Below are 24,664 nucleotides of genomic sequence, written 5' to 3' on the forward strand. Positions count from 1 at the left end.
GTTGAGAAGGTGTGAGCCACTTCTGACTCGACACTATAGAACTAATACTTTCATTAAATGCACTAAGCTGAGGCTGTAGTTTTCATCTGTACATTTTGGTTCACTAAAGGGGATGCTTTTTTATTACTGAATGTGCTGTAAAGCATTCTTCCAGTGCTGAAATGAATCCAGGCTTAATTTGGACAAAAATGTATTGCTAAGCTCAAGACCAAAAGCAGCCAGACCTCACTAAGATGCACTCTGGGGTGCCAATTATAAGCATTTTTTGAGTTCTCTTAGCCAATGCTCTTTTTCTGCCAAGTTTAAGAACCACAGCACAAAGGATAACCCTCAAAATGAAAGTCCATAATTTGCAAATAGGGCATTCATCAGCACCACAACCCTCTCTTTGAGGCTTACTAAATTTCAAATGTATTGCTTTCATAATACCTTTCCAATTTGAATGACCACTCTGTTTCTATGCATTAACTATTTTTGGCTTAGGAACTCCACAAGGAATCATTTTGGGTTGCAGAGTATGGTGTTTACTGTATTCTCCTCTCAAAACAGTTGCAAAGATTTTAATGGAGAGAATAAAATAAAACATACGATTCATCAAAGTGGTATTACACCTAAACTGCTACTCATAATATTGCTAAAAATTCTCTTGCACAAATTTAGGTTTATAACTCTAAGCTAGTTAAAAGTTGTATATTTTCCTGCTGTGTTTTAAAGTAATATGGAAGCATTAGGATTGGGACCTCAGACACAGCATCATCCTTTTGATTATATGTGAGCCATTTACTGATTTGACATCCTATTACTATGCTGTATAAGATAAATGCTATTAAATTATACTTACATTTTCCAGTAGCATCCCTGTCATACTCCACAAACACTAACAATAAGATTGAAAAAGGTTCTGCTTTTAGGAAATACCCACTGATGCATTTGTTTCACAAGACTTTAAGCCAGACACCTGGACATGGTATCACGCTTTTAAATGGAGGTGTGGGTCCAGCCCCACCACAGCACTGAGCACATGAGATTATATCGTAAATCAGCTCAGGAAGCTCATGTGTTTGGAAACACTCTACCAAAGGAGACAGGAAAAAAAATTGATTACTTATCACAGAGGTCAGCTCCTCTGATGAGTTGAACCCATGGTCCCACAAATAGTGGTGGACAGTGATAGAGCCTGAAGCTGCCGTGCAACTGCCTGCTTAGAGCCCTTGAGGAGAAACATGGCCTTCAAGACCTGGTGTAAACTGCTGGCCCTGCTGCCATCAGTCTCATCTCATCTCCATCCCCAAGTCCTCTTTGGTGGTTGCAAGAACTGTTCTGCCTTGATTGAGCTTCGCGGGAGAAATTACGTACCATCCAACAGTTTAGGAACAAAGCAGTAGAAGGCATTTTAAAACATCCTCTGCTTGCTGCTGATGTTATATTATGTCAGTTTACTGGGTAAATAATGTGGTAAGGAAGTCATAAACCTTAAGATACCCGATTACCAGGCATAGCCTGAATTTGTTCCCTTTTGAGGCCAAAGTACACGTGGCTTCATAATGTAATAGGGTTTTGCTCACACCATGCATTGTGTAGCTGCAGGGAGGTGATACACTGGCAAAGAGAAATCTGCTCTGAAACCACAGCCTGTTTGGGGCTTAACCTGGTCTGTCGCTACACTCCTTTCTAGTCCATAATTACTGCCTCTTGCCTGGCTCTGCACAATGCAGCTCACTTAGCACCAAGTCAGGCATCGCTTAATATTGTTGTGCTTTGTGCAGTGGAGACATATCCCAGGAGCTTTTGCATTGATTTGACTGGGCTTCAGATGATCCCTGTAAATACTAAGATAAACTTCAAAAGCTGGCAATTCTAATTATGTCTGGCAGGAAGATTTCCTTTGATATCCAGGCACAATAATAGCAAGCCTCACAGAACAAAAAATGTAAAAGTTGGGTTTTTTAGGAACACCACTGTCTGCATACATACCAGTATGCAAGATCACAGCCTGATTTGATTTATTTTCATTATGTCACTGCTTTTACTGTCTCAGTACTTTAATTATTAAAACTTTAAACTTTGTTTCTACTTCTGTAGAAAGTGTTGATGGATGTGAAAAACCACAGGGGAAAATAAATAAATAATGTATATTATTTATATATAGCAGTAGATAGCAGAGAAGTTGATTTCTTCTTTCAGTACATATCATTCATCTGGCAAGCATTTCTTTAGCTAGTTCTTATTTTCTGGACTTTCTGACAGATTGGACTTCTGAATGAATTTGTCTGTGATTTCCAAGACATCCAAGTTTCCAAGTAGAAAATACAGAAAACATGGAAAAAACATGAAAACAAAATTGCAGCTTTATTTTTTATTTCTTACTAAATTAATTGCAGTTCTTCACATTTATGATACAAAATGTATTAGTATCATATTTTTAAGTAAGACTTTAATTGAAATACTGCTTTCATAATGATATTGTACTAAATGATCTAAGTCTTCACAAAATGTTTTATGTGTAAATTGTTGCAAGGGTGAGCTGAAAAATTAGCAATTAGCTTGTTGCTGAATTCCTAGATGCATACTCATTTCTATCATTTGTGAATTCCTGGTTTTCAGGTAGGAATTTTACCATTGCTGCTATAAACCAGGATTTCACCCCTTTTTCTTGATATGGTAGTGGTCAAAAACAAATTTGTAAATATTCTCTTCCCACTGTAAGATCACGTTACAGTGGGGTGCTTTTGTTGGGCAGTTAAAACCGCATTAGTATTTAAAAAAATTGATAACATGGTTCAAAGCACTGACTACTTGAGCCTGCAGCCAGTCAGAAACTGCACTACCAGCAGTCTCACAAATAGCTCTGTTTGCTTTATGACATTGATTCTGAAACCTATCTAAAGTAGTAACACTATAATTTCACTTTGAAGGATGACTGCCAGCAGACCTCAAAACCCAGAGCCCACCTGCAGCTCGGGCCACGTGCTCTGCCCCCTTCCTTTGTACCTTATGAGTACCCAGATGTGCTATCAGAAGACTCCACATTTTCACTGGACTGGTTATGTGCTTGCCCATTTATCTCCCCCATTTGCCTCACTGCAGGGCGGGGTGGATGCTGATGCTGCCACAGGTGAGGTGGCAGGAGGTCAAAACTGGAGGTGGAAGGTGGAGAAGGAAGGAAAGCGAAGATGCTTTGCAGCAGCAGCTGGTCCTTAGCCACATTGCAAAGCACACCCTCCTTCCCGGGAGTCTTTACCAGACTTTGCCTTGAAAGGCTCCAGGTGGCTTGGGTGGCCTCTGCTAAGCTGCCACATCCATAGCTTTCCTCCTCTGACATCAATGCATAGTCAGTACAAGAATTTTTGTCTCATTAAATATTATGCTGTAGGGACAATAAAAGTAATTGTAATTTCACCCTAGGTTAAAGGAGGAAAAAAAAATGCACACTGTACATCTTGTACAGCTTTGCTTCATATTCAATTCAATTAAAGCCTACATTTTAAAAGTAAATGAAATGGCCAAACTATTTCCAGTCTGCTGAAACAATATCCTGTCGAGTTCAGGCCCAGCTTGTACACAGGGCTTTGACAGTAACCAGAAGGTACATTTTCAAGCAGTGCGCTGGAATCAGCAATTAAATAAAGTGCTGAATCAAAACTAACCTCAGTAAGTGAAGACAGGTGAGAAATAATAAGCAAGTGGCAGAAGGCGAGTTATGTACAAGGCAAAATAGAAACTGAAAGCTGCTACAAAAGAGGCACATTAAGGTGTAACTTGGGATACAGGGGCTTACACAGAAGCCTAGTTTAGTCCCTGGGCATGCATGGGGCTGGGGAAATAGGAGGCTGGCACCAGGCTGATGTTCCTCCTGTGGCACTGTGGTAGCTGAGAGCAGCTCAGCTGCTCAGAAGCCTCCACATCCCCGTGGTTCCTTATCACCACTGGTTCACCACTGTGTCACAACCGGTGTGTGGTTTGGGGCAAGTTTGCACTGCAAGTGAGGAAGCAGTTTGAGAACACACACAGCAAACCTAGCTAGCTTTAATACCTGTAGCCAGTGGGCCAGTGAGGGGTCAGCAGTATAGGCTGGTCCTGGGACATCAGAATGATGTCCTGCCCTACGCTGAAGCCTGAGCCAATGCACCTCCACTGCCATTTCTGCCCAGGCTAGCTCAGCTCTGCCTGCACGTATGGCGGTGCCCCAGAGCGCAGCCCAGGCACATTCTTCAAACAAGCCTATGGGTGTATCACTGTGCTAGCAACAAACTAAGATAAATTGGATAGATGCAAGAAGTCATTGAGCCATTCCCATGACCCAGCCATATTTACTGTATTGTAATGGCTTCAGGGCAAGTAAAGTCTATGATGTGTTTTCCATGTCTGATTTTTAAGATTTAGTAATACATAATACATGTCAGAAGTAGAAAATATAGAATGATTAGATACGGCATTTCAGGTTTCCCCAGGCTATGTAAAAATTAAATAAAGTACGTTGGACCTTTCCCACAGTCAGAGGAAAGTCCCAAGGCAAAATCATCTTCTCTAATCTACTTTTCTATTTCTAGTATGTATTTTACAAATAACTTTTGCTTTATCAATTATTTTACAGATACTAACGGCAGGCTGTGATGCATTATTGAAAAGAAAGAAGACTGCTCATTTGTAGCCTTATGTGTATAAGTGAACTGCTTAATTGGATGCTTTTCACAGGCTGCCACAACTCAATTTAATGAATATTTAATGACAATATAATGTAGCTATTTTTAACCAATAGCTGACTGCTGCAAAAAAAGAAAAGCTTCACAAATAAGGGCATTGGAATTCAATGCAGTGTACTGCAACCAAATAGAACCCACAAAACAGAAGACACAAGCATCTACAAAGCAAGAAAAGTCACATGAAACTATTATTAAATACTTTTTTTTTTTTTCAGTATAAGGACCAGCCACAGCAACATTAATGGAACCAAAAAATTCTATAACAGGTCAATTTCATACTAAGATTTATTAAGAATCACATCATGTTTATGACCCAGTGGTATGATGATTTAATGGTTTATCTTACATATTCCATGACACTTTTTTAACTGTATATTTCTTAGAAGAAAACTGAGGTGGTTACCAAAAGTAGAACAGAGTCTTATTTCTGCATCCTTTTCACCTGATTTTCTTCACCCAATCCTCCTGTATTTCATCTTCTTTCCAAATCGTGCACTCCTTCTTTACACTTTCTCTCTGGATTTGGTTTCATTACTCGCTAAAGACTGCTGCTTTTTTCAACCCAGGCCTGAGAAGACACACCACTGAAAAGCTCCAGACTGTTTGCAATGACCCCACATGTCCAAATGCCATTAGTAACAGCTGGATAGATAGTCTGCAGCTCATCCAGGAGGAGGTGAGGTGTGGAGGAGATGACTGGATCTCAGGCCAATCTGTGCTTACAGCCATTCTTCTACCCGGCATGCATGAAATACTTCTGTTTCATTTGTGTACTTGCTGCAGTCTGCATTTTCCCATACCCTACCCCTACGTGTTGTTTTTTTAAGCAAGTCTTGAGTCACTTCATCTGTGGTGATCAGCGGGAGTCAGCTCCCCATATCTTCCTTCCTCCCTTCTGAAAGACATAGCTAATGAATGTAATACAAATAGAACATCAGCTCATAAATACTGCAAAAATTACCTAGGGCTAACATGGTTGTCAAGCAACCAACTTCCTCCTAATCACTTCAGCTAGGGATGGAGATAGGTTAGTGTTCATCTGGCGAGTCTTCTGAACACAGGAATTGTTATCCCACTCTACTATTACATGTGGCCCACTGTCACGTCTCTAACAGCAAACTGCAATCAGGTATTTCAGAACTGTAAAATTTTTGACAGTTAGGAGATGATTCATGCACTGGCAATTTTTTCTAACTAATCTGTAGTGATTGGCATAATGTGCCCTGCATGTGTTTATTTTAATGCAAAAATGAATGTTGTCTCAAGGCAAAGATCTATCCAACAATGAGTTTCGCAAAATTAATACTGTTTGTACCTTCTAAAACTTCTTAATTAAGATGTGTTCCTTTAGATCTGTTTGTATCTCTCCTTATCCATTACTACAAAAAATATAATTTAGAATGTGCAGTATACATTCACAGTTACTACTTTCTATACTTCTTTTTTTAAAAAAAATCTAAGCCAACAAATATGTTCTGTTTGCTGACACTTAACATTCCTATCATATTACCTCTTTGAGAAAGGACTACCAGAACAGAGTACAGAATTTCAGATGAGGAATTCTATATATATCTTGCTATATACAGAGGGGATGTTTCCACTGAATCATTCATAAATATCAACACATCTTTCCTTCTTGATTAAATTAATTTAAAAGCCAAGACTGTGGAACAATCTTAGAACTATTTTTCCATTTTTATTTTGTAAGTATATTTCTTCTAACAGCATTTGAAACAATCTCAGACTATATTATACTTTTCCCATTAGCATTTTAACACATTTTCAAGTTATTTCAGATTTCTCCTTTCAGCATCCCTTCTTTTACCACCATTTTTTATCTCCTAATATAACTCCACTGGGTCTTTCTGAGTTGCTGCACAGCTTTCTTTGATTTTGCCTAACCAACGTAATTATGTATTATCTCCAAAATCTGTCTTCTCACCATTCATGTACTTTTATCCAGTGACTGATAAATTCATTAGGTAACATCAATTCTAATGTGCCACAAAAGGACTTCTGCAACGCTAAAAACAACCCAGGAACCATTGCTTTGCTTGCAATCTCTTAACCAGTTTCTTATCCAAGACAATCACACACCTCTGATCCTTTGAGCAGCTGGTTTCCAGAATATGATCTTACCAGAGACTTTTGTCAAAGGTTTTGAGTCAATAATTATATCTGGTAGTTAGCTCTCCATTGTCCACAGTTTGGATGGCTCAGAAACCATTGCTGTGACTGTAAAGGTACAGTTTTTCTCTGCAGAAATAGGGATGGTTTAGCCCTTATATTTTATCATTGTTTCAAAATATTTATGATGGTTCAAAGAAGGCTCATTGAAATTAAATTTGCCTTGTATCTTTAAAAATAGTATTTACTATTCTTTTACTATCTTGAAAAATCTTTACGAGTTCTGATTAGTCTGCCTTTCTAATAATTCTTTTATAATTTTCATGAATTCCTGGATGATTGTCATGCAAGACTAAAATATTAAAAAAAAATTTCCACAAGGTCTTAGACACTCTTTGCCAAATTGTAATACAAGTGTTTCCCCTTTTTTCTACTATGTGTACTATCTGCAGAGAGCCAGCACTGCAGTTCAGTTTTGGGACATTCTTCCCACAGAGTTAAAATCATAATGGAATGACTCCATACAAAATGCTTTAGAGGCAAAATCAGCTGGAGGCTGAAATAGATGTCACCCCAGGTATAGCACTTTTCTGACGGCTTGCTGCACTTTCCATTTCTGAGTTAACTGCCAGAGCCAGTTGTCCTACTGGCAGCAAATGGACTACAAGAAGAACCCTGCTGTCTGGTCAATATGTTCCCAAGCAGTCATGCTGTCAATTTGTTCTTTTTTTATATAGAATTGTTATGAAGAGCCATGCTATGATCTGAGGAAAAAATAAATCATATCATATTATTATCAACTCTATGTTAAAACTGTTGTTCCATTTTGTAATCTTTCTGTGTTAACAGAAAGCAAAATCATTTTGACAAGCAGGCTGGCGGATTTTGGGGAGCTTTGTACAGAATTTCTATCTGCCTCAAGTCAACTTGACTTTCATTGTATGTCTGATGGGATTGGATCCTCTAAAATTGTACACACTTTTTGACTTTTCACATAGATAATGTAACATCTCACATTTCTGAAAAACTAGCTTTACTGGAGCAAAAGAAGTTCTGAGCCAAAGAATTCAGATCAGAACAAAAAGACTTGGGATGCTAGAACTGAGCAAATGAAAAATAAACTATTGACATAAGGAGAAGAATCTCGCAGTCCAAAGATCTTGTGGGGTGATTATCAGTGATCTCAAGCCATCTAGAATTTAGCATGGTTAGATAACAAGAGATTTACAGTGGTTTGTTGGCCTGAGGGTTCAGAAAGCTGAATGTCCATACACTCATTCCAACATAGTAGTTATGACTACCAAACATGGCATATTGAATAAAATAATAAAATCTACTAGCTTTTCAAATTGGTAAGAAAAAATAAGAGTATGCTATCATTTTATTGCACATACTACATCTGGTATAGGTAGTATTAATTCTAAATTTTACAATCACTTGTCTAAGCTCTTAAAAAAATGGTAGAGGAGAAAAGAGTTACTGGGAGCAAATAGCAACAGGATCCTCTCTATTTTGTACCTTACAGATAGCCTAATTTTGCTTTTAGCAGGGACATGCCCTTTATTTTCAAGTCTTAAAGAACCACATAGTAGAGAGATTTAGTAGGTAATGCAGTACTTAAATCAGAAGCTCTTTGTGGGAAGTTAATGGCCTATAGGAATGAAAATTTTAACCACATATAGTTCAACAAACTTTATAAAAAATGATCTTACAGACATTTATTTAAATTCCACTTACTTATGTTTTCCTTTCTTGATTTTATGTAAAGAACTTTCAAAATACTCTTTGAGAAATCTCTCTTGTATCCCTTCATATTGTGTATTAGACAGTATTGCAACTCTGTAAACCACTGAAAATTTAAGAACTGACATCTTCTGATGCTGTGGTCGATTTAAGAAAAAAAGGAAAATTAAATACAAACCATATTACAGACCTCTGAATTGGTTTTCTGAAATGTGTACTAATAGAGAAATTTCCATTCAAAATTGATATCTAAAAATGCCAATATACTGCTATATTCCCATTCTTCTTACAGAGTTATACTTTTCAAAAGACATTATTATAATGAGCCATATAAGTGTAACTTAAGATAAATCACTTCCCCTCTTTATTGTACACAGCTTATTTTTAGGTATGTCATGGTTTAACTCCAGCCAGCAACGAAGTACCATGCAGCCCCTTGCTCATTCCCCCACCCGCTGCCTCCTGGTAGGATGAGGAGGAGAATCAGAAAAAGGTACAGCCTATGGGTTGAGATACTAACAGTTTAATAATTGAAATAAAGTAAAAATAATAATAACAATAATAACTGTAATGGAGATGGAGAGAGAGGAATAAAAACCAAGGCAGGGGGTGCAGAAGCAATGCACAATACAATTGCTCACCACCCACTGACCGATGCCCAGCCAGGCCCCAAGCAGTGATCAGCCCATCCTGACCAGCTCCACCCAGTTTATATACTGAACATGGCATTCTATGGTATGGAATATCCCTTTGGTTAGTTTGGGCCAGCTGTCCTGGCTCTGCTCCCTCACGGCTTCTTGTGCCCCTGCTCACTGGCAGAGCACGGGAAACTGGAAAGTCCTTGACCTCTAGAGTAAGACTCAGCAACAACTAAAATATCAGTGTGTAATCAACATTATTCTCATACTAAATCCAAAACACAGCCCTGTACCAGCTACTATGAGGAAAATCAACACTACTCCAGCAAAACAGGAGAAGGTAAACCAAAATAAAAAATATATCCATTTTAATGGCATAGGGATGGAGGGTCTGAGGAAGCTGTATTGGCTGTATTAACTATAGTTAATACATGCATGAAAAATGCTAGGTATGATCTGTGTTCAGTGGGCTTTTATACATTTGAAATATATTGTAATTGAACATTTGTAATCATTGGCATACAAATAGTCGCATTCCTTATGGAATATTTGAGCAAAACAGGAATGCTCTGTCAGCATAACTTTAAACATCATGTTTACAAAGAGCCCCTTTCTGTCTTCTATACAGTATTTTCATGTCCAAAACTGTGCACATACATCTAATAAACTGCATCCACATAAATATATTTGATCTATTGTAGTTGCGAATTACTAAGATCAGGCAAACATAGACACCAGACATCCATTCATGTAGGTACAATAAAGATACCATCACCTAACAGAGCTGGTGTTTCAGCTTCTGGCCTGAAAATATTGTGCTTGCTTTCTATATCCATCGATCTGACCTGAATCAACAGAAGATATAAGATTAAATGTGAAACTAGGACTTAGACATGCTTCAGTCTGGGACAGATTCAGTAAAAATTAATCTAATTTCTGTAAAATCAGAATTTTGAAAGCAAAAATTTCATTGAATTATCCCCTGCTAGAAAGAGCGTCAAATGAGCACAGAGATAAAGATTACACGTAAAAGAAATGTTCCCACACATTTAACTGTGACTTTGTTGGAGCTATGCTATTTAAATAAATCAAATACCAAAATAATCTAGAATCTTTCTTTGACCTTATTTTGTCTTGTTCTTTTCTAAGGTCTGTATGCATTAAATGCTACTAGAGAAGTTCAGGAAACATTTGTTCAAGAGAACATCCTAACATAGTGACTAGCAGGTTCCGCATCGCTCCTTTAAAAAGTGCTGTCTTCTAGCATGGACCAAGTAGAGCTGATAGTCAATTACCACACACTGGATATAACTCAGAGAGGAAGCAGCAAGCAAATTACTCTGATGGTAGGACTATTAGTAGGGCATCAAAATGACAGCAAGTACCAAAACCCTGAAAACCAATCAGGCTCCAGAAGAATAAACTTTGGGAAGAAAACATGGCAAAATGCTTTATTTTGACTGACTCTTCACTGAGTTAATGTAATACATTGACAAAAATACTGTCTATGCTGCTGAGGTTTGACAGAAATGGAAGTCCCTACTCACAATAAAATCTACAAGCACAAAACCACTGGAAAACAAACTCAAAAACAATAACAAAAATTCTGTTGGATTTCCCTAGAGAATTTGGGTCAAGCATCCTCATGAACTGTATCATTTTCACATGCATAGTGACCAGTCTCCAATTTGCACTGAGTTAGTATTTCAGGCTTGCCTATTACTCAGTCTCAACCAATCCTGCATATAATTGCTAAGGTAAACAGGGTAAAAAAAATAATATTTGAGCTAAACAGGTGAGGAGAAAGCTGATAGACAACCTCTGGCTTAGATTTAAGTCTTTTCATGGCCTGTTAGTATTTAGTCACGTCATTACTGTTTGCAGATTTTGGCTCTTATATACTAATTGCACATTCTAAGAACATAACATCTATACAAATCTAGGGACTGCTTTTACATCCCTGTAGTACCATTGGGGGAAAAAACCCCAACACCTAAAACCAAATAAAAAGCAAGCAAACAACCAAAACCAACGTTGGAGCTATCATGAATAAAGCTCCCTTTTGCTATCTTCAAGTAAGTCACTCTTTTAATTATGCAAAGGGATTTTGCTGAGAATGCAAAAAAATAACTTTTCATATGTTCATCTGTCCTTCAAACAAAGTCTTCAAGCTTTGATTCACTAGATCTAATGATTGAATATCCATTTACGTTGGAAGCCTGGTGAAAGTGGTCATATCTTTTTGCGTACTTATATTTAATATTAAGACTGTAATCACTGAGGGGAGTGGTGACAACACGCAATTTACAATATAGTATTCAAAACTAAAATTAAAAGTGAATTTGACATATGAAACAGAAAAAACTATACATCAAATATGAAATATTTTACAATATATTTTATACCGGACCATAAAAAATCTCACACAAATTTTTAACAACACATTAAGTTTGAACAAATAAGGTCCCTAACAGCAAAGCTGGAAGTAGCCTGAAGGAGGAGAAATTTTCAGAACATGCTATTCACAGCTGATCATCAACTGCAATAGCAGGTGGAGTCCCAGAATGTCTTGGACACTATATATTCCATAAAGTGCCCTGCATCACTAAAAATACATCATAAGAGATACTACAGGACTTTGTTTGTGGTCAATCAAACAAAAATATTGACACTCATATTTAAAAATCAGACAGTTATTTATGATAATGTTGAGATGGCTTTAATTGACAGCATAAATTATCCTGAACAGCTTCCCTAAGAAACTTTTTTTAGGTGTGATCTTAGGGATCAGTATAACGAAATTATTATATTCTTTCAGGCTTAGATCCTTGTGTTTAATACTAGGAAAAAGCACAAACCTGTTTAGGCTTTGACATAAAAGGTTTTGATAAAATAGCCTTTTGCACAACAATACACTGTATTAAAATAGAATGAAAAGTCTGAATCAAATGCTTGGTGGTTTATAAAGTTATAATGAATACTGTATCCTATTTTAGGAGACATTCTTCCAGATGTGGGGATTTAGGGATTAAATTGCAATAAGAGTATTAGCCTTCCTTATCGCAAAATGGGAAATTCTTAATCTTTCCGCATATAAAGCTAAACTTCTGCAGCCAAGCTCAGTTAGGGTCTAATCAGTGCTCTCAGTACTTCCTACCAGACAGCCAGTGACCTATCTGTTGAAATATCTGTAGGACTTCACGCACTGACAAAAGGGCAACAGACCAGCTTTGTGATTGGCAGTAAACCTGTGTGGGAAGCAGATCTACAAGTAGGTCTTGTCCAGGAGAGTCATATGTGAGGTCTCTTGCTCATTCTTGCCCTTTGAAAAGGCCATTCCCAAAAAGTATCCTTGAGCTATCCAGTAAGGTCATCCTTTCCCAAATAGAAAAGGATTCAGGATTCAGGCATTTTTACAATATTAATATTTTAAAAAAATTAATAGTAACTGACAGTTAACTGTCATTAAATACCTCTCGGTATTTTAATCTTCTTTTTTGAAAATGGCTACATATTTTCAGTTTGTAGAAACATTGCAATTATTGTGCTATAAGTGCAGTCTCTATTTCTCAGTCTGGTTTTGGGATGTGCTTTTTTCTTTTCAGGACAACACTGTCTTCATGGAATATTCTTAAATCAGCTGGATGACATTGCATTACAACTTCAGGAAGCAAGAGAATCTGTCAGATCACATCTAGTAAAGCAACTTATTACGGATAATTTTAAATGTTGAGTCAACACATTAAAGTGTCAAGACATGTCAATGTACAAACATCACCCTTTTAAAATTAGAAAATGAACAAATAGACAGTAACATAAATTACTATACAAGATTTTGGGACTTCAAAGGTTTTAAACTACTTAGGCTTACAGAAGCTTTAACTATCACATACCAATAAACATTTTGGTAAGGTTACCACAGAACCCCAGAGTTGTTCTCTTTTGGCCAGAGACTGCACATGAATAGCACAGTGCAAAAGCTTGTTCACTGGTTATGGGGTAGCCAACTGTGGGAGAAAATACTTGGCCGTTTACCTTAAGAAATGCTGACAAGCTGCTGTGGTAAGTGCGGTAGGTGAAGCAAATGGGCAATACACATCTCTGCGCTCCTCGCCCTTGACAAATGCGTCTCTGGTTTGGGCACGAGTGTTTTCAATAACATGAGGACTGTTTGCAGGCAGTCAGTGGTCATCAGTCAGAGATGTACAAAGTCCTGTTTCAGTTTGTTTTCAGGATTCTCCCTGTTATGATAGGATTCCTTTGGAAGTGAATGTACAAGAACCTGTTTGACTTGATCCAGTTTCTCTGTTGGATTATTAAAATAGTAATTTATAAAGACAGCCTAACCCAGTGCCTATTGCACTTGGTAAAATTCTAAAAATCTTAAAGTTAAAAAAAAAATATTAAGTTTTGTATGGGGGAGGAATTAAAAAAAAAAAAAAAAAAGATGATTTTTCCAAGCATTCTGGATTTCACCATGATGGTTCAGACTATAAGAGAGTAGTTGCATAGGGAGGAGCAGTTATGACTTCATTGCATGCATTAGGAATAAATAAGATACTCAACAGGTAATGGCTATACTTGTTCCTTACAAAAAATAATTTAATCACTGACGAAAACAGTGAGTGGAATTGACTGAAAGAAAAAAATTTAGACAGAAGAATATGAGTGAATCAGAGGGTCATCAAAGGAAAGAGAATTAACTGCCTCTATTCCTCAAAAAATGTAAAAGGAAAATAGTAAAAGACCAATCAAATTACAAGTGAGCATAAAAGCAGAAATTAAGATCTTTGTTTATGCAACTTGGGAAACATGGAAATAGGTGGCTGTCATCAAAAGGTAAAACTTAGAAACTGACTAGAAAGGCACAAAGGAATCCATCTGCCTAGAAGAGGCAAGGGGATCTCTGGCAGCAGGCTGGCCAGCGGGGTGAGGCGGGCTATAAACTGAAGGACTCGGGGGGAGGGGTCCAAAGTGTCACTGATCATATCATCACATCCAACCAGGGAACACGCAAGGCCAACCAGAGCACCGATACACGTTCCTTAGCTGCCTCCCAAGATGAGGACAAGAAGGCCAGACACCTCAAGCGTGGGCATGGCTATGGTGGATCTTCTTGCATCCCTCCTGGGAAACCCGCGTGCTGGATTACCTCTCTGCACTGCCTGTACCCCAGCGCACACAGCCTGGGGAATAAACTGGAAGAGCCAGAGATCTGTGTGTGGTCGCAGGGCCATGATCTCGTTGCAGTTACAGGGACACGCTGGGACAGCTCGCACGACTGGAACTCTGCCATGGGTGGCTATGTACCTTTTAGGAAAGACAGGCCAGTGGGGTGAGGTGGTGGAATTGCTCCTCATGTGAGGGAGCAGCTGGAATGTATCGAGCTCTGCCTGGGGGTGGATGCAGAGCGAGTGGAGAGCTTATGGGTAAAGCATTAAGGGGCAGGCCAGCACGGGGGACACCGTTGTGGGTGTTTGCTGCAGGCCACCTGATCAGGAAGAGGAGCTTGATGAGCCCTTCTACAGACAGTTGCAGGTAGCCTCACAGTCGCAGGCCCTGGTTCTCATGGGGGACTTCAGCCACCCCGATACCTGCTGGAAAGGCAGCAGAGCTGGGAACACACAGCCCAGGAGGTTCCAGCAGGGCATTGATGATAACTTTGTGGTGCATGTGGTGGAGAAACCAAGAAGGCAAGGTGTGCTCCTGGACCTCGTAGTCACAAACACAGAAGGACTGGTTGGGGATGTGAAGGCTGGGGGCAGCCTTGGCTGCACTGACCATGAGTGGGTGGAGTTCAGGATCCTGCGTGAAGGAACCAGGGCAGTAATTAGGATTGCAGCTGTGGACTTCAGGAGAGCTAACTTTGGTCTCTTCCAGGACCTGCGTGGGTCAGGGGTCTAGAAAGTACGGTGGTCCAAGAAAACTGGCTAATATTCAAGCATCTCTTCCTCCAAGCTAAAGATCAGTGCATCCCTATGAGTAAGAGATCACGTAAAGGGGGCAGGAGGCCTGCATGGATGAGCAAGGAGCTTCTGGCAAAAGTCAAACTGAATAAGGGAATTTATAGAATATGGAAAAAGGGACAGGCCACTTGGGAGGAATATAGGGATGTTGTGAGAACATGTAGGGAGGCAACAAGGAAGGCTAAGGTCTATTTAGAATTAAATCTGGTGAGGGATGTCAAGGACAACAAGAAGGGCTTCTTCAAGTACCTCAGTAGGAAAAGGATGACTGGGGAAAATGTGGGCCTGCTGCTGAATGGGGTGGGTGCCCTGGTGAGGAAGGACACACAGAAGGTGGAGTTACTGAGTGCCTTCTTTCCTTCAGCCTTCATTGCCAGGCCAGCCCTCTGGTTTCCCAGGCCCTGGAGGCAAGAGAGCAGGACTGGAGAAAGGAAGACTTTCTCTTGGTCAAGGAGGATCATGTTAGAGGTCACTTAAGCAAACCTGATACCCACAAATCCAGGGGCCTTGGTGGGATGCACCCCCAAGTGCTGAGGGAGCTGGCAGGTGTTATTGCTGAGCCGCTCTCCCTCATCTTTGAAAGGTCCTGCAGGACAGGAGAGGTGTCTGAGGACTAGACGAAAGCCAATGTCACTCCAGTCTTCACAAAGGGCAAGAAGGAGCACTCAGCAAACTACAGGCCGGTCAGCCGCACAGCAAGTCCTGGAGGTTATCTCAAACATGTGGAGGAAAAGAAGGTTGTCAGCAGTAGTCAACATGGATTCACCAAAGGGAAATCCTGCCTGACCAACCTGATAGCCTTATGTGATGGAATGACTGGCTGGGTAGACGAGGGGAGGGTGGTGGATGTTGTCTGCCTTGACCTCAGCCTTTGACACTGTCTCCCGTAAGTCCCTCACAGGTGAGCTCAGGCAGTGTGGGTCAGGTGAGTGGATGGGGGTGGACTGAGAACTGGCTGGTGGCAGAGCTCAGAGGGTTGTGATCAGTGCTGCAGAGCCTGGCTGGAGGCCTGTGGCTCACGGTGTTCCCCAGGGGTCAGTGCTGGGCCCAGTCCTGTTCAGCTTGTTCACCAGTGACCTGGGTGAAGGGGCAGGGTGTCCCCTCAGCGCGTTGCTGATGGTGCAGAACCGGGAGGAGCGGCTGATGCACCAGAGGCTGCGCTGCCAGTCAGGGAGACCTGGTCAGGAGAGCTGGGGCAGAGGGACCTCATGGAGCTCAGCAAAGGCAGGTGCAGGGTCCTGCCCCTGGGGAGGGACAGCCCCAGGCACCAGCACAGGCTGGGGTGACCTGCTGGAAGGCAGCTCTGCGGAGAAGGACCTGGGAGTGCTGGTGGGCAGCAAGGTGCCCGTGGGCCAGCAGTGTGCCCTGGTGGCCACGAAGGCCGGTGGGATCCTGGGGGGCATCAGGAGCAGCGTGGCCAGCAGGCCGAGGGAGGTGATCCTCCCCCTCTGCTCTGCCCTGGTGGGGCACATCTGGAGTGCTGTGTCCAGTGCTGGGCTCCCCAGTTCAGGAGACAGGGAACTACTGGAGAGGGCCCAGCGGAGGGCTACGAAGGTGATGAGGGGACTGGAGCATCTCCCCGACGAGGAGAGGCTGAGGGAGCTGGGCCGTTTGGCCTGGAGCAGAGCAGACTGAGAGGGGATCTTACCAGTGCACACAAACACCTTAAGGGTGGGCGTCAGGGGGACGGGGCCAGGCTCTTTTCAGTGGTGCCCAGCGACAGGACAAGGGGCAACGGGCACAAACTGCAACAGGGGAAATTCCTTCTGAGTGTGAGGTAGAACTTTTTTATCTTGAGGTTGCCAGAGCCCTGGAACAGGCTGCCCAGAGAAGTTGTGGAGTCCCCTTCTCTGCAGACATTCAAAACCTGCCTGGGTTTCTGTGCAACCTTCTCCAGGTGAACCTGCTTTAGGAGCGGGTTGGACTAGATGATCTCCAGAGGTCTCTTCCAGCCCTGACCATTCTGTGATTATGTGATTCTGTGAATAAGGGAGGTGAACAACATCATAATAATAACCTTAACTGCCAAGGGAGGTGAAAATTACTCAGTCATGTATTTTCCAGTGTAAGGTTCTTTGGTCACATGTATGTATTTTACAGTGACTTTTCCTTTAATTCTTGATTTTATATCAGAAAGAAAGCAAATAAAAATATAATAATTGATGCAAATAGAGTGCTGACTCATGCACTGCACAAATACTGTGCAGTGTGCACAAAAGTGCACTGTGTACCACTTAGCAGGATTACTGCTGATAAATTTAATATAAATATACTGAAATGCAGAAATGCCTGAGAAATAAACTACTAACTTACCCAGCTGCAACTAGAAGAAAAGCAGGAATACTATTACCACTGAGAAGGACAGTTAACCAGCGTTTTCTGAATTTCTCATTCTCTTGATGAAGAATCAAACTCAGCCTAAACTAAAAGGAAAAAAAAGAAATATATATATATATATATATATATAACTTATGCTGAAAGCAAATTAATTTGAAGGGTTTTTTTTCATGTAAGACTGTACTAAACATATTTTTGTTTCACCTGAGGCACCGTAATGATCTATCAACCTAAAATGGCCAAAATCAAAATGTTCTTTAAACATCCTAAGTCTATCGTAATTACTTAAATTTCTTTACAGATAGATGGATAGATATTTAGATGCTAAATAATTAAGATTTTCACTGGTATGATAAGGTAAAAGCAAAATAAGTTTAAAATGAGTTTGTATTGATGAACTTGTGCAGTGACTCTTTAAAGCCTTTATGACCTATACTGTTGAATACATGGAAGGGTATATAAATATGTGCTTAGACTATTTCAATTTTCAGAAATATTAACTATGAATTTAACAAAAAAAAAGTCTTGGTAACCAAAATTACCTCTACAAGTACAGATTTGAACATGTTAACAAAAGAACTCAGGATACTCCATGGTTAATTTTTGGTTTATTTCTTCTCCCTTTCATGGCTATGTCATGTGGGAATAATGTCATACTGAATGGTCTGACGTTTCTCAATCTAATCTCAACTTGTCCCAGCAGAAGTGCCATTTTCAGTTTTAACAAAGGTAGGTTTTTGTTTTTCTGGTTCTCTTCTATGCATGTATCATTTTTCTTAGGTCAAGGAAAACTGGAATTTACACGCTTAACTCCAACGACACTAACAGGACTTACACTCAGTTAATCTCTGTGCAGAATGTCTTCTGTTTCAAACTCTTCTTGAAATAAGTAAAAGTAGTGTCAATTTAAAAAAAAAAATAAGAAAACCACAGCACAAAAAAATAAATAAAGAATTTATTTAATTTCTCAGTCATCTTAGGGTTGTTCCACATTGTACATATTCTAGTGTTGTAACGCACCTTTTAAACTTTCCTTGGGATACTACTCTGCACTCCATCATTAAGATTTATTGTGATCACGTCTCCAGTTTTTTAAAAAAACAGTCAATAACACTATGGGAAAACTCAAAGAAAACTCACCAAACTTGCTTCTCTATCTTTCTCTTCTGGAAGGAAAGAAAAAAAAATATATGATTTTCACATTGCAGAATGAAGAGCAACTCAGCTTCCCAAGAGATGTTGTTTTCCCAAAATCGCTCCAAGTTTCCTAAATGCCATCAATGCCCTTAGTTGTATAAAGACAGATTTACTTATGTCACATACTTGGCCAGATGACACATACTTGACATTTGATTGCTGCTTTTAGTCCTGGGAGAGCAGCTCCCACAAAGTTCTAGGTCCAGTGAACTAGAACAACCTATAGACACACAGTAATGGGAATGGCATTACTGCATTAAGGAAATGTAAATTATTTCTTATACATTGCAAATAATGCTAACATACAGTCAAGGCAAAGTTAGTCTAAAGTCTCCAAAGTTTAGACTATGCACTGAACTAAACTGAAATAACAGCTGTTTACTATTACAGCCAGGTACATCGTGTTTTAACAGTTTTCAGAAAGCAGATCAGATAGTTTAACCGCAAAGTGCACCACACAATTGTAAACAATCTATAAAATATGTATTCAATTTTAGAAGAAAAGTTTTAAAAACAGATTATGATCCCCTAATCATTTCAACACATGTGTATTTGTAATGTTGCTAATAGAAATTGGCATTTGCAAAGCTGATGCACAAAGGCATTTCATAAATCTAAAATTCTTCATTACAAAAAGATGAAAGGTTGTTTCACATACTGTTATGATCTATTTCTCTTATTTCAATCATTTTTTGAATAAAAGACCTATTAATAGTAAAAAAAAAATTCTAATTACAGTACAATAGAGAAGAGACACAGCAAACTCAGGAAACAATTTTAAATTTTCTTATGGGACGTTATGTATTTACTTTACTACTCTACTACTAATACCAAAAGGTTCTCTCAAAGAATAAAAATAATTATGTCCCTAGGTATTTACAGGAGACCTGCAAACCTACAGACCAGCCAATCTGTTATCCTGAAGGAATTCATGAAGTTGAAGTGAACGGGACAACGCACTACATGAAACTTTTACAAATCAGATTTTCATTACCTCAGTCTGCAAACATTCACACACATGTATACCCTCATATTTGTGAACAGGGAAGTCCTTTGGCTTCAGAAAGACTACAGACCTGTGTGAAGTTATGCAAGTACATATTTATAAATCAGAAGTCTATGAAGGAAGAAGACCAAAAGTTTGTTCTACACTGTCATTGGATCAACAACTTTTGCAAGAGCTTAGGTGTCGACGGGTAAGCAGAGGCAGGAAACAATACGTTGCATTTAGAGAGTAATGAAAATGATGTGAGAAGACGAAGGAGTTGCCAGGGGGAGTACAGAATGATAGAATCATTTAGGTTGGAAAAGACCTCTGAGATTAGCAAGTCCAACTGCTAACCTGGCACTGTCAAGTCCATCACTAAACCATGTCCCTAAGCACCACATCTACGTATTTTTTAAACACCTTCAGAGATGGTGATTCCACCATATCCCTAAGCTGCCTGTTCTAATGTTTGACAACCCTTTCAGTGATTAAATTTTTTCCTAATAGCCAATCCAAACTCCCCCTGGTAACTTGAGGCCATTGCCTCTTGTCCTGTCACTTGTTATCTGGGAGGAGAGACCTACCACCACCTGCCTACAGCCTCCTCTCAGGGAGCTGTAGAGAGCAGTAAGGTCCCCCCTGAGCATCCTCCTCTCCAGACTAAACAAACCCACCTCCCTCAGCAGCAACTCATCAGACCTGTGCTCCAGACCCTTCCCCAGCCCCGCTGCCCGTCTCTGGACACGCTCCAGCCCCTCAATGTCCCCCTTGCAGTGAGGGGCCCAAACCTGAACACAGGGTTCGAGGGGCGGCCTCACCAGTGCCCGGTGCAGGGGGACGGTCACTGCCCTGGTCCTGCTGGCCACACTGCTGGGGACACAGGCCAGGGTGCTGCTGGCCGCCTGGGCCCCCTGGGCACACTGCTGGCTCCTGCCCAGCCGGCCGTCACCCAGCACCCCCAGGCCCTTTCCCACCAGGCCCTTTCCAGCCGCTCTGCCCCAGCCTGTAGCGCTGCGTGGGGCTGGTGTGACCCACGGGCAGGACCCGGCACTGAGCCCTGCTGAACCTCACACCACTGGCCTGGGCCCATCGCTCCAGCCTGCCCAGGTCCCTCTGCAGAGCCTCCTGCCCTCAGGCAGATCAGCACTCCCCCTGCAACTTGGTGTCATCTGCAAACTTACTGAAGGTGCACTTGATGCCCTTATCCAGATCACCAGTAAAGATACTAAACAGGCCTGGCCCCAGTACTGAGCCCTGGGGAACACCACTGTGACTGGCTGCCACCCTCTGGGCACAGCTCTCCAGCCAGCTTTTTACCCAGCATAGAGTACACACATCCAAGCCATGAGCACCCAGTTTCTTCAGGAGAATGCTGTGAGAAATAGTGTCAAAGACTTTGTCATGTGAAGGGAGGGGGAGATTTTCTCAACCCCTATTGTTTGATCTGCCTATCAGCGCCCCAGGAAAGCTGAGACCCTTGTGCCCGACCAGTTTGCCAGCATCCCATTGTAGGGACCCTTCACTGAACAGTCCTGCTGGATTCGAGTGTGATTTGACTGGCTTGTTCAGCGAAGAGCATCAACAGCATCGGGGAGACCCCTCAGCAGGTCTTTCCAGTTTATTCAAATATGTTACCCGCTGTCAGCAGCTGCTAGCACCACAAAAGACTAACACTAACAGTTTATGGAATAACACTCTTTATTATAAAATAGTGACAAATTAAAGATTGTGATTGCTGGTGATAGGGACTCTCTGTAAAAACAAGCTTTAAGTGACACACAACCAAACTATATACAACAAAACATTAATCACTAGTAACAGCTAGCATAAGACAAAGTTCTTACCCAACAGGCATCCCTATGTGGGAGAAGACAGGTTCAGCCCATTGACTGATCCCAGGAGTTACGATGGAGTCTTCCCTAATTTCTCCCCTCATTCTTTCACTTTTTATACTTTCCTGCACTCTCAGGCAGAGCATGTGTAATTCTAGTCATACATTCTTTTATTATTGATTGGTGTAAGGTTCTCTCACTTTTCATTTAAAGACATAGTTGATAAAAAATACAAAGCACATACTCAGTGAGGGGTGGTCGTACCTTGGAGGTGGGTAACTTTGGGATGCAGGTGTGTGTTAGTATTAGAACAAGATTATAATGAGCAAGATTCATCTAAGAAAAATGATTCCACTACAGTTGCTGGCTCAGGAACCGACATCTTCTCTTATACCTCACATTTGACAGCTGCTATGCAGCTTATCAGTTGTATGGTACCATCAAGTTTCCAACCTTGCAGGGAGTACAGCACAGCCTGGCCATGGTGTCTCCACTCTGCTCCAGCCTCCATTACTCTTCTAGGATAGCAGGTTGTGTTGCCTGGCAAACCATGGTGGAATAGAGTCCATGCATGCCAACCGTCCTGAAAGTGGCAACTGTGTTTTACCCTGAACAGGTTTCTATAATGCTACAGCTTCCTTTAGGTCCCAGTTCTCTCTAGTTCCCTCCTCCAAGAGATTTTCCCACAGGCTTTATTAAGGTCCCAGTAGACAACATCCACAGCCTTTCTGTCACCCACTAGGTGGGTCATCTTGTCATAGAAGGAGATCAGGTTTGTCAAGCAGGACCTGCCTGTCACAAAACCCATGCTGGCTGGGCCTGATCACCTGGTTGTCCTGCACGTGCTGTGTGATGTTGCTCAGGATGATCTGCCCCATAACCTTCCTCAACACCAAGGTCAGGCTGACATGTCCATAGTTTCCCATATCCTCGTTCCTGCCCTTCCTGTAGATGGGCATCATACTGGCTAACCTTCAGTCTGCTGGGACCTCCCCAGTTAGCCAGGACTGTTGATAAATGAGAGAGCAGCTTGGTGAGCTCTTCTGCCAGCTCCCTCAGCACCCTCAGTGGATCCCATCCAGCCCCATAGACGTGTGTGCCTAAGTGGAGCAGCAGGTGCAGTATTAGTGAAATCTGGGAGTTCTTTCTGAAGTAATTCCATATTAACTAGCAAATAGCTTCCCATGGTAGCTGTGTTTGACTTGGTGAGATTAAAAGCAGCTACCAAAGGAATTCATTTGCCTTAATCTATAGATTTAAGTTTCTTACTATGATAATAGCATTTTAAACTTGTTTAACAAATAAAGCAAATAATGTTCTGTCCTAAACTGATTAGAAAAATTAGGTTATTAATGGTAGGAAAAGTAGAGGTAATAATGTTCAAATGCCACACAAGAATCAGAGGTGTAATGGTGGGCTTAGCATGATGCCAGAAATGGAAGAAAGCAGGGAGATCTGCAGGGCATCCTTTCCTGTCCATGCATATTCTGTATCCTGTGGGTTTGCCCATTGCAAAGCATCAATTTTGAACCCCTTCCATAGTGTGTCTATAGGACCAGAAACCTCTTCAGAGACCCAAAGGATGACACAAAGCCCAAGAAGGATGGCCAGCAATTTAGAAGGATTTGTGCTGCATTTCTTCACACTTCGACATGGGAAACTACCCTTAAAGAGGGATGAAATATGCCCCTTACTCCACAGAGACCTGCTTTCATCTCTCATTATTCAAGACTGTTTTGTTGTGGATTGTGGAAATGTGGAAGTCACTTATAGTAAAAATAAATCCAAAATCATGTATAAATCAGAGATTCAGACAGCAATCTCATTCATGTTATGACAAGAGGCAATGACAAAGGCACTAGGCATACCGAGCAACTAGCTTCACTTTCTTTCAGTGTCCTTATCAGGGCCAGAAAAACCTAGTCCATATCTGCCATTGCAGCAGTGTAACAACTATGGCAGAAAGCTGGTATTTTGAAATTCCCAGTGGTCCCTCTATCGTTCTGTCTGAGACTGCTATCTGCTCATTTCCTTTCATTTCAGTGTATTGGTTTTTTTTCTAGCTGTAACCTTGCCTGTGACTAATTCAGTAAGAAAAAAAGCCAGCAGAAATGTATCATTTGCTTTCTTCTACTGATTTGGACAGACAATAGTAGTCTGCAAGTGCTTCTGTCATCACATTCAGAAATGAAATTTCTCTTTGTTTCCAGTGACATTTTGTGTCAAGCCTATCACAAATTCACCACAGTGTTTTGAAGACAAAACTGCAGTAATAACTTTGGAAGAGCATGACACCCATATGATATCATTAACTATGTATGACATTACCAGCTGCATTTGCCCATTGTTGTGGATACTTAACCTTTACTCTCCTTCTACAATTTGAAAGTGCCTTTCAAATACATGTTACAGTGTGATCAAACAAATTTAGATAAGGCTGACACAGACAGTTTCTTCATTTGGCATTGATTTTTCCCTACCAGAAATTCTATTAAACTTAGGCAAAAGATATTTTTCTTGAGCACAGCTTTAGCACTTCAGTTGATTGAATTCAAAGTCTATACTAATCAGTACAGGCCTCACTGTAAATAAACATGAAATATGGTAAAGTTTCAGAAAGTTTCTTGCCACAAAAACACTGCAACATGGAGCAGATAATAGTATATGCATCTTTGTCACAATAAGTTACCCAGATTTCTTCTCTTTTTGCTTTGAATATGGAGAAACCTGTGTTTCCCTCACTATGCTTGAGGCTTTCTAAATGATGGTTTGGAAGCTGGGGTTCACAAGGAGTCAGAAGTGGTGCCTGTGTCCTTTAGTGGTCCTTCTGTTACTGATCTACAGAGCATGTTCACATTCAGCCATGCTAAAAATCTGTAATTGTGCCTTCAGTGGTACTGCCAAAATTAATGACTATTCTACTTCAGATGCAGTTCCCTGCTCAAGTTCATGCCACAATCACACTAACAGTTGCACTGATACAGCTGAGAAGCAGGATAAATCCTTCCTTTAGCCCGGAGACAGGAACAAGTGGCTGGGGAGGGGGGAAGCAGGCCAGACGTTACATCGGTGTCACCCCTGAACACTTCACAATATGAATCCACGTGCTAAGATGCATTTTCTTAATATTATA

The 24,664-nt window shown here is 40.8% G+C and overlaps 1 long non-coding RNA gene across 3 annotated transcripts in view; it reads right to left on the reverse strand.

The window, feature by feature from the left end:
• The window catches only part of LOC308056233, a 64,657-nt gene extending 39,993 nt beyond the window's left edge, over nucleotides 1–24,664 (reverse strand). For all 3 annotated transcript variants that reach the window (XR_013924742.1, XR_013924743.1, XR_013924744.1), the window contains exon 1: nucleotides 842–24,664. This is a non-coding gene — a long non-coding RNA (uncharacterized lncRNA). The remainder of the gene's footprint in view (nucleotides 1–841) is intronic.

Source organism: Falco punctatus (genome assembly GCF_963210335.1).
Source record: "Falco punctatus genome assembly, chromosome: Z".
NCBI lineage: Eukaryota > Metazoa > Chordata > Aves > Falconiformes > Falconidae > Falco > Falco punctatus.